We start from the raw sequence: 10665 nt of genomic DNA on the forward strand, positions 1-10665 counted from the left end.
TACAGTTATACCTGGGGTCCCACTCAAGCAGATCCCTGTGATAATCTTAGGGGCTTTACTGTCATGTGGAATATAAATAGGTATGTTTCGCCTTAATTATGAGAGCTATGGCCTCACCAAAATTTCCTATGGTCCTAGCACCCACATTGTTTTAAAATATCCCATACCAAGCAGGGAGGGTCTGAAGCAATGAGTTATATGTGCAGTTTTAATTTAGTCTTTGACACTTTCAAAGTACATTATGAAAATGGAACTGCAGGACCTTACCCCCACCCCCAGCCCTGTTAAGTTACTTGATATGCCCCACGATAAATGAAAGAAAATCATGAAGGGCTGCACATCATTGTACAACACTGGTCTACTGAAAAAGTGGTTATCCCCTCTGCTTTTTTTAATATGGCACATTGATATTCACATGATACTTGTTTTTTTAATTATTTGGCCACACCCTTGGTGTGGAGGTTCTCCTCCAAGGGATCAAACATGCGCCACAGCAATGACCTGCACCACAGCTGTAAGAACATGGGATCCATAACCTTCTTTGCTACATAGGAACTTCCTGCTTCTCCTTTCTAACAGCCTTATTTGGCCCGTCCTTTTTTTTTTTTTTTTTCCTTGCTTTTTAGTGCCACACTTGTGGCATATGAAAGTTCCCAGGCTAGGGCTCAAATCGGAGCTGCAACTGCTGTCCTATACCACAGCCACAGCAATGCCAGATCTGAGTTGCGCCCTATACCACAGCTCACAGCAACCCTGGATCCTTAACCCACTGAGCAAGGCCGGGGATCAGACCCAAGTTCTCACGAATACTAGTCAGGTTCGTTAGTGCTGAGCCACAATGGAAACTCTTGTCCACTGGCTTCTAACACAAACTGCTTCCCTTGATCTCAGTCTGTTTGCCATTGGAGCTGCAACAACCCCTTCTTCCAGAGCTGTGCTAAAAACACCTGAGCATGTCACCCCTCATCCAGCTTCCCAGGCACCTTATGACTTGCTGCCTGTAATCAGCAGCCCAGGAGCTCAGCTCAGCTACAGAGACCCCCGTGAGACAAGACACAGCTAAACCTGGGCCTTCGGCCATAACCACCTGCAGGAGGGGTGGCCTCCCCTCTCCTCAGTCCTTGCCAGGTGCCGTGGTGTTGAAAGAAGTCACCCCCTTCCCAGACCTCCAGAATCCCTGAGGGCTCCTTAGGTTCCCCAAGTGAGAAGCAATGGCGTTCATAGGGACAACATGGTCACAGATTAGAGGTTGCCTAGGATTGCAGTTTGGAGGAAGAAGATGGGAAGATAAGGCAGTGACATATAAAGGGTACAAGGGTTCCTAACTTCCTTCCTTCCCTCCCTCCCTTCTTTTTTACCTGCAGCATATGGAAGTTCACAGGCTAGGGGTCGGATCAGAACTGCAGACAGGCCTACACCACAACCATGGCAACACTGGATCGGAGCCTTATCTGTGACCTACGCCACAGCTTTTGGTAATGCTGGATCCTTAACCCACTGAGTGAGGCCAGGGACTGAACCCACATCCTCAGAGACACTATGTAGGGTTCTTAACCTGCTGAGCCACAATAGGAACTCCGGTTTCTTTTTGAGGCCACAAAAAATGGTGGTGATGATTGTACATACCTGTGAATATACCAAACACCATTGAATTATACGTGTTACGGAAATGCATTGTATGATATGTGTATTACATCTCAACAAAGCTCTTCAAATAAGTGCTTGAGGAGTTTTGAATCAACCTGTTAAGTATATTAAAGAGTTTTCAGGTATGTACATATTTACATAATTTTTTCATTTTTTTATTTTGGTAACAAGCTTCAGTTGCCTTAGTGCTATAGCCATTTATATTTGAAAATTTCTAGGGGGACACTCAAAAGCTATCTAGAACACATTTTCTTCTAGTGTAAACTATATACCTGAGGGTTTTATATACACACCTCATAGGTTATGGTTGGTCAGAGCCAGGTCCCTTCACCCAGGTGAGGGCTGAGGGGATTCAAACTGCCACCAGAGCCAAGTGCTTGGAGGATTCTTTAGCTCAAGTGCAAGTGAATGGAGATGAAGACGGGGTGGGTGGAAGCCTCAAGCTGTTGACATAGGTCAGAACGGAGGGAGACTCTTTAGTACATTGTTTAGGTTATTTTCAAGTGTGTTTGTAAACAAGGGCCTGTACCACAAGTGGGCTCGCAGCCTATGCCAACCCCTGACCCGGGAGATCCTTGGACCCTCTTGTCCCAGTTGGCCTGACTTGAGACCCCTCTCACTTCAGTCAATGGTGGCTCTCTGTCTGGAAAATGACTCTGGAATTCCCTACGAACACCTGGGTCTCGAACTCAAAAGGAGCTGTAGGAAGACACCACTGTCCCTCGAGGACCAGGGAGGAGTTTGTTTAAAAGCAAAAGTCCCTAGAGGGGACAAGTTCCCGCCCACGGGCGAAGCTTGTTGGGCTCCACCACATGAGTTTCCTGCCCCGTTGTCACTCAGGGAAAAGGGGGCGGTTCCTTTCGAACGGTCCAATCAGGAGTACAGCAGGGGCAGTTGGGTGGAGCAAATAGCTGGAAGCTTCAGAAGGCAGGCGGGAAGGTTGGAACCGTGTTTCTGTTCTGCGTCAGGAGCGCTGTGAGTTCTGCAGGTCGTGGGAGTCAAAGGGACGACCCCGGGGACTCGAAACCCCAGGAATTGGTGAGTGTGTGGGGCTGGGTGTCCGAGGACGGGAAGGAGGGGTCCGAACAGCGGTGGCAGGATCTGGGCCTCCTCGTGGTCGACCCCGGAGTTTGTGGACCTGAGTCCTCTCGGCGCTGCTCAGACCTCATTCCCTTAAGGACGAACTGGGAGGTGGGGGTGCTGGGCTGGCCGCTGGGACCCCGGGTGTCACTGCCCAGCTCCTCCCCCGGCAGCTCTGTGCCCGCGTCTCCCAAGATTTTGCAATGACCACAGTAAGACAGGGAACAAATTACAAGTTAAAATTACAGGCTACTAAATAGAAAAATATGGTTCATAAAAATTACTTCGTTTAAGTAGCAATACCTGGGAAGGTTGCGGGGGGAAACCCTGTAAGACAAGAAGATCAAAAGCAGACTTCCTCCAAATCATCCTGATTTCCTTCGGTGCTCTTGCTTCAGCCATCGGGAAATGGGGCCCACTTAACAGTTATCGTTTTCGATTTAGCCTGTACGTTTAGAGTGAATGCATGAGTGAGGCTGCGGTGGCCCTGACAGTAGGGGTGGGGTAGTCTCAGGTGAGTTTAAGGATGATTACACACTGTGAAGAAGAGAGGTTTTTTTCAGAGTGGAAACGGAGCAAGGCAGCCGGTAAGTGGCAGGCCGAGTCCACTCCTAATACCAGGGGGCTCACCAGGACCCTCAAGTACCTCTGTTGCTGCAGCCCTTGCCCCTACTGATCCTCTGAGCTATTGTGGGCAAAACAGTAAAGGGATATGGCACAGCAAAGGGATTAGTTCAAACCAGATTTCAGCCCGGGATACTTAAACTATGTAGCAACCATTTCCATGCCAGAGTGCTCTAACCTGATGTGACAGGTTTGAGGACCTCTAGAGGAACAGTTTTATAAATACTGGAGCAGAGAGGACACCCACTTCCCTGAGGTTTATGCAGAGACCTAAAATACAAAACAGGGAAGAACATGAGAGAAGGAACAACAGGAAAATTATGTGGACAAAGGGCCACAATTTGACCCATCTGGAAAGCTAAAATATGTTAAAATAATTTTTGTAACAAAAAAGGATACAAGGGTGCCCTTTGGCTTTTGAGCCTCTAAAACACAGGTCTTGAATTAATGTTACCATCTCCTGTAACACAGTAATTCACAACCCTTTATGCAGTTACTCAATTCTGGGTTTCAAATTACAGTTATACCTGGGATCTTGTAAATTTAAGCAAGGTAGACCATGATCTTAGGGGAACTATTGAATATAATATGGAGGACAAACTGGTACACTTTGCTTAACCATCAGAACTGCTTTGCCTTTTCTCACAATGTCCTAAAATATCCCATGGTGAGTCAGAAAGCTCTAAACCAGTTTATTAATTAATATTTGTTTCGTACCTCCAAATTGACTTCACAAAATGGGATTCCATGGTCTTTACCCCTTACTTAAGTGAGTTAATATGGCCCAGTATACATTAAAAAAAGGCCTTTAGCATTCACCTTGTGGCTCAGTGGGTTAAGGACCCGATATTGTCTCTGAGAGGATTTGGGTTCAATCTTTGGCCTTGCTCAGTGGGTTAAGAATTTGGCTGCAAGCTGTGGGTTAAGAATTGCTGCAAGCTGTGGCATAGATCAAAGATGAGCCTCTGATCTGGTGTTGCTGTGGCTGTGGCCCCAATTCCACCCCGGCCCGGTAATTTCCATATGCCGTGAAAGTGGCCCTAAAAAGAAAGAAAAGGGGGGAGGAGGGAAGGCCTTCAAAGATTGAAAACTGCTATAACAAATCTTTTAGGAAAGCATGATTATTCCCATAACTTCTACTGTAAACAGCTGGATTTGCCCTCTTCTTAAACTTGGAGGAATGAATGACTCCTCACAGTGGATCGTGGCAGTCTTGAGGCTGTGGTCTCACCAAATAAACTCCTGTACCCAGTCTCCAATATTATGGAAGTTACTGATTCCATCCACTCACCAACTGAGTAAATACGCTGCTGTCATGTTTGGCTGTCTCTTCTATTTAGGGCCTATTTCAGCTGCATTTGGCCTCACCTTTGAAGGGTCCTGATACACCTTTACCTTTTATCCTCAAGGAACCTCAACATCATTGCCCCTGCACACAGCTTCCGAAAGGCAAGATCTGAACTGCATTTCCAATTCCAGGAGCAGAGGTATGACCTTATCTTAATAACATTCTCCTCTGTGTATTTTTTTTGGGGGGGAGGGCTATGCCCACAGCATGTGGAAGTTCCTAGGCCAAGGATCAAACCTGAGCCACAGCGTGACAACACCAAGTCCTTAACCACTAGGCCACCAGGGAACTCAGTATTCTCCTTCATGGACATTTGTTTGACATTCAAGACATACATTTTTTTTTTTTATTTCACTTTTTAGGGCCATACCTGGTGCCCTACTTTTTAGGGTCAAATCGGAGCTGCAGCTGCCAGCCTACACCGCAGCCACAGCAATGAAGGATCAGAGCCACATGTGTGACCTACACCACAACTCACTGCAATGTCAGATCCTTAACCCACTGACCGAGGCTGGGGATCAAACCCAAATCCTCATGGATACTAGTCAGGATCATTACTGCTGAGCCACAATAGAAACTCCAGGACTTTTTTTTTTTTTGTCTTTTTGCCTTTTCTTGAGCCACTCCTGTGGCATATGGAGGTTCCCAGGCTAGGGGTCTAATCGGAGCTATAGCCACTGGCCTACACCAGAGCCACAGCAACTCGGGATCCGAGCCGCGTCTGCGACCTACCCCACAGCTCACGGCAATGCCAGATCCTTAACCCACTGAGCTAGGCCAGGAATCAAACCCACAACCTCATGGTTCCTAGTCAGATTCGTTAACCACTGCGCCACAATGGGAACTCCCAAAATTATTTTTAAAAAGTGGATGGGCCCCACACATAAGAGTCCCTGACCTTTTGGTTATATTAAAAAGATTATTTAAAAACACAAGGTGGAGTTCCCATTGTGACTTAGCAATAATGAACCCAACTGGTATCCATGGGGACATGGATTCGATCCCTGGCCAGGTTTAGTGCGTTGGGAATCCACCATTGCCATGGCTCTTGTGTAGGTTGGCAGCTCCAATTCTGATTGGACCCCTAGCCTGGGAACTTTCATATGCTGTGGGTGCAGCCCTTAAAACAAACAAACAAACAAACAAAAAAAACCCCACAGGGCCAAGCCCTTCCTGACACCATGAAGAAATAGCTGTCATCCCTCTTAGCACTCACAACATTGTCTAGATTCTGGTGGTGTTTAGGAAGTAACCTGTTCCTTATTCTTGTGCATTTGTATGCACTTCTGTCCATTTATGGTGTTGCAACTTGGCCCCCCTTGAATGGACACCCCTACCACAGAGGGGTCTTCACTGTTTACAGTCATACCTGGAAGTGTCCTCAGAGAGTCCTTTAATGTAGAGGCTTCAGCAACCAGCTGTCATAACTCAACAGTTACCCAGGATGGCCTTATGTTATAATTTCTTCTTTTCTTAGTTACGTTGACTAGATGTTTATCAATTTTATTAGTCTTGTCCAATAACCAGATTTTTTTTCGTTTTAATATTCTCCATTGGTTCTTCACAATTACATTGATTGTCCCTCAATTTTTATTATTTTTAAAATTCTGTTCATTTTAGGTTTTGGTTTTGGGGTGTTTTTTTGGTTGTTTTATTTTTTGTCTTTTTTAGGGCCTCACCTGCAGCATATGGAAATCCCAGACTCGGGGTCAAATCATAGCTGTAGCTGTCGACCTATGCCACAGCCATAGCAACACCAGATCCAAGCTGCGTCCCCCAACTTATATACAAGTTGCATAATCATTTTGTGTAGTTTGAAATAATTTTTCATATATCTTGAGACTTCTTCTTTGATCCCATGTGTTATTTAGAAGTGAGTTATTGAGGGAGTCTTCTTGCGGAACAGTGGGTTAAGGAGCCAGCATTGTCACTGCAGCGGCTTGGGGCCACTGCAGCAACTCGGGTCACTGCTGTGGCACAGATTCGATCCTTGGCCTGGGAACTTACAATTTACATGGGTGCAGCCAGAAAAAAAAAAAAAAGAGGGAGAGAGAGAGAGAAGTGAGTTACTGAATGTCTACATGTTTGGTTTTTTGAAACTACCTGTTATTGATTCCTAGAACAACACTTGTGTGATTGATGTGAGAGCATATTTTGTATAATTTCTGTTCTTTCAAATTTGTTAGTCTTTTAATGTCCTAGAAAAATGTGTTCTCTTTTGGAGAAATTTCCATGAGGATTTGAGAAGAATGCATCTTCTGCTTGATAGCAAAATTAACTCCAGTTGTTAGATGGTGCTGTTGAGTTTAATGCTGTCTTTTGTGATGTTCTGCCTGCTGGAATTTAAAATTCATTATAAGGGGGTATTGAAATCTATAACTGTAGTAGTGAATTGATTTATTTTCTTGTATTCTATCAGTTTGGGCCTCTTGTATTTTGTCCCTGTTATGGGGATATGGCTGGGTACATGGGGTGAGCTTAAAGCAGTGTCTTTTCACCACCCAGATTGACTGCATGTCAGTATTTTTATTGGTAAGACTGTTTCACACCATCAGGTCTACACACTGTCAATTTGAGGCATTCCCCTGCTGGACCCCCAGCTCCCACCCTCTCAAGCCTCATCTTTCCAATCTCCCAACGGGAAAGTTCCATACCCACACCCCTGATAAACATCACAACAGTGGAAAAGTGCACAGCCATCCCGGGGCAAGACAGTCTACAGGTTTAGGCCCTGCTGAACCTTTCCTATAAGTTGCTAAAAACACAGCTGAGTATGTAGATTGGAGACTGTTCTGAGACCATGGACCTCAGAACCACACAGGCCCAGAAGTTACCCCGGACAGCAAAGGGGAGTGTGGGTCATTCACAGGTTCAACGAGATGTTCCAGCATTTGGTGAAAAGAAACTGGAACAAGAGAAACAGAAATGTTGCCTCTGCCTCAAGAGCTGCAGAAAACCATCCATCGTCCTTGGAAAGGACATAGTCTTGCCACACACTATCTGTAAGACACCCCCACTTTGGGGTTAGTTCCTCTGCCTGTGAGAGAACCTCCAACCTGCAAATCCCAGGATGGCCCTGCTGAACAACACTGAAATGATCCTGTCCTCCGAGGAAGGGGACACGGGGTGTCCTTCATAGCCAAGGAGGGGGGCGGGCCCTTCCCCTTTCTCCCTTCTCCCAAACACAAGAAGCTGATGACTTATTTCATGGCTTATTTCAAGGAGAGGTATGAGATTCTGTATGTCTCCATGAGCACAAGTAAAAAAACCACCACACAACACCCAGGCTCTCATGCAAGCAGAATAGAACATTATATGAAAATCCTGTTTACAAGAATTAAATACTGCACCTTGCCTAGGTAAATAGACAGTGGGTGTACAGATGTCAGGAGATGGGTGGGGGTGCCCCCTATTTGGAGGCTTCACGGGACCCCAAGAAAAGGCTTATAAAATTCTCTTAAGAGCTGGCCCTGTGCACTGTGAATGTCCCACTTGTGTCCCCACTATAGAGGCAGTGGCTGTCCTTGAGCTGGCCTCAGGAGTCCGATCAGCAACTGCTTCTGGTCAAAGTGTCAGGGGCTTGGTAACTGAAGAGAAAAGACAGGTTATCTGTGAGGCCTGCAGTCACCTCACTGGCCCCACTACAGTCTGCTCCAAGTCCTGTGCTGAATGCTCAGTCAACAGCACCCCATTTGTCATCGCCATGGGAGTGGTCCTTCAGCATCATCCATTTTATAGAGGATGAATGAGTCCCAGAAAAGGGAGGAAAATCTCCTTATCAGGAGTTCCCCTTGTGGCTCAGTGGTTAACAAATCCAACTAGGAACCACAAGGTTGCGGGTTCGATCCCTGGCCTCGCTCAGTGGGTTAAGGATCTAGCATTGCCCTGAGCTGTGGTGTAGGTCACAGACTGGGCTCAGATCCCGCGTTGCTGTGGCTGTAGTGTAGGCTGGCAGCTATAGCTCCGATTAGATCCTTAGCTTGGGAACCTCCATATGCCACAGGTGCGGCCCTAGAAAAGACAAAAAAAAAAAAAAAAAAAAAAAAAAAAATCTCCCTATCACCGGGATGGTCAGTGGTGGAATAGGGATCCCAGTATTGATGCTTCTACTCCCCAGGCCTGTGCTTAACCCAAAGCTTCACTGAACCCCAGGATTTAGCCTCTGCCTTCCCCAGGCACTCACTCGGACCTGAACTTGATGGCCAGACCCTGTTAGAGTTAAAAGCCATTCTCATTTTGTTGACCTTCTGGTGCTGGGCCTCTAGCTGGTAGGACAGGCTGTAGCTCAAGTACAGGAGGCACCTGTGAGACTACCAAGAGCCACATCTCAGGTCCCCCTTCCAGTGCCAGCCAGCAGCTGGCATCCAGCTGCTCCAGGGGTCACCAAGCAACAAGGTCTGGGGCTGATAATGGAGCTATGGCCTTGGATGCTCTGCAGCTGCCATCCAAGAGCATTCCCTCTGGTCCAAACTGTCTCCCATCCTGCCTCCTGTCTCTTCCTAAGGGGCTCCAGAGACTGGAACCAGGCCCCAAGCCACTCCTTAGTCTCCAGCTGGTACTGGCTGGCAGCCACCTGGTGCAGCTGGATTCCCAGATTGCCTGCAGTTCCAGGGACAGAGGGACGGATAGGATGCAGACAGGGCCTGGGTTGGGAGCCCTTCAGGAGCTTTGTGGGGGTGAGGTGGGGGACAGGGGGCAGAGCTCAGTGGGTTAAGGATCTGGGTGTTTCTGTGAGCTGTAGTGTAGGTCACAGACGTGGCTCAGGTCTGGTGTTGCTGTGGCTGTGGTGTGGGCCAGCAGCCGCAGCTCTGATTCGACCCCTAGCCTGGGACCTACGCTGCAGCTCACAGCAACACTAGATCCATAATCCACTGAGTGAGGCCAGTGGATACTAGTCAGGTTCTTAACCTACCGAGCCACAACAGGAGCTCCTTAACTTACTTTTATTGTACTTTTTTTTCCCTAGTATTTTTGTTGTTGTTGATGTTTTGTCTTTTTAGGACTGCATTGTGGCATATGGAGGTTCCCAGGCTAGGGGTCGAATCAGAGCTGCCGGCCCACGCCACAGCCATAGCTATGCCAGATCCAAGCCAAGTCTGCAGCCTACACCACAGCTTATGGCAACACCCAGATCCTTAACCCACTGAGTGAGGCCAGGGATCTAACCTTCATCCTCACGGATACTAGTCAGTTGGGCAGTAGAACTGGAAGAAGTATTTTGTACTGAGGCCGAGCTGAAATGTGAGGGAACCCAAGTCTGGAAGACTCCCTGGGGTGGGGGGTGAGGGGCTGGTGTTCCCTTCAAGGCAGTGGGATCTTTGCCTTTGAAAAGGCAAAGGAGGAATTCCTGTCATGGTTCAGCAGAAACAAATCTGACTAGTATCCAGGCTCAAAGAAGGTGGGTGTGGCCCTCTAAATCTGATCCAGGCAAATGGACTTTCACAAACGCCAGCTTCAGCTTGTCACAGGGAGAATGCAGGGGTGCCCAGAAATCCCGTACCTGGTTGGGCCAGGTTCCCAACATAGATGAGGCGGGGCTGGGGGAGGCAGTGGGGCAGTAGGGTCAGAGGCCTGGCCTTTCCTTCCACACTGCCTTTGACAACACCCTTGTGTGTGTTTGGGCCCCCAAGCTCTCTCCTTCCTGACCAGGCTTCAGCCCCACCCCACTCCCCATCCCTCTGTGCTGTCCTGGCAGTGGCAGGCCTTGTCCTGATAGAGATGGAGTAGGCACAGGTGGTTGTAGAAGTCCCAATAGGGGATTATAGATAAAGAGGGAAGCCTGGGAGATGTTGGGAGACCACTGTAAGTTCAAGAAAGCCAGCAGAACAGGGTGGGCCTGCTTGACTAGTGGAGGTGAGAGAATTGCCTCTGGTCATTGGGTGGGGGATGGGATGAGGCCTGCATTCAGATTCAGACCAAGTGCAACAGTTTGAAGACTGCCCTTCAGCTGATTTGAATATACACTT

This window comes from Sus scrofa, chromosome 2 (genome assembly GCF_000003025.6).
Source record: "Sus scrofa isolate TJ Tabasco breed Duroc chromosome 2, Sscrofa11.1, whole genome shotgun sequence".
Lineage (NCBI taxonomy): Eukaryota > Metazoa > Chordata > Mammalia > Artiodactyla > Suidae > Sus > Sus scrofa.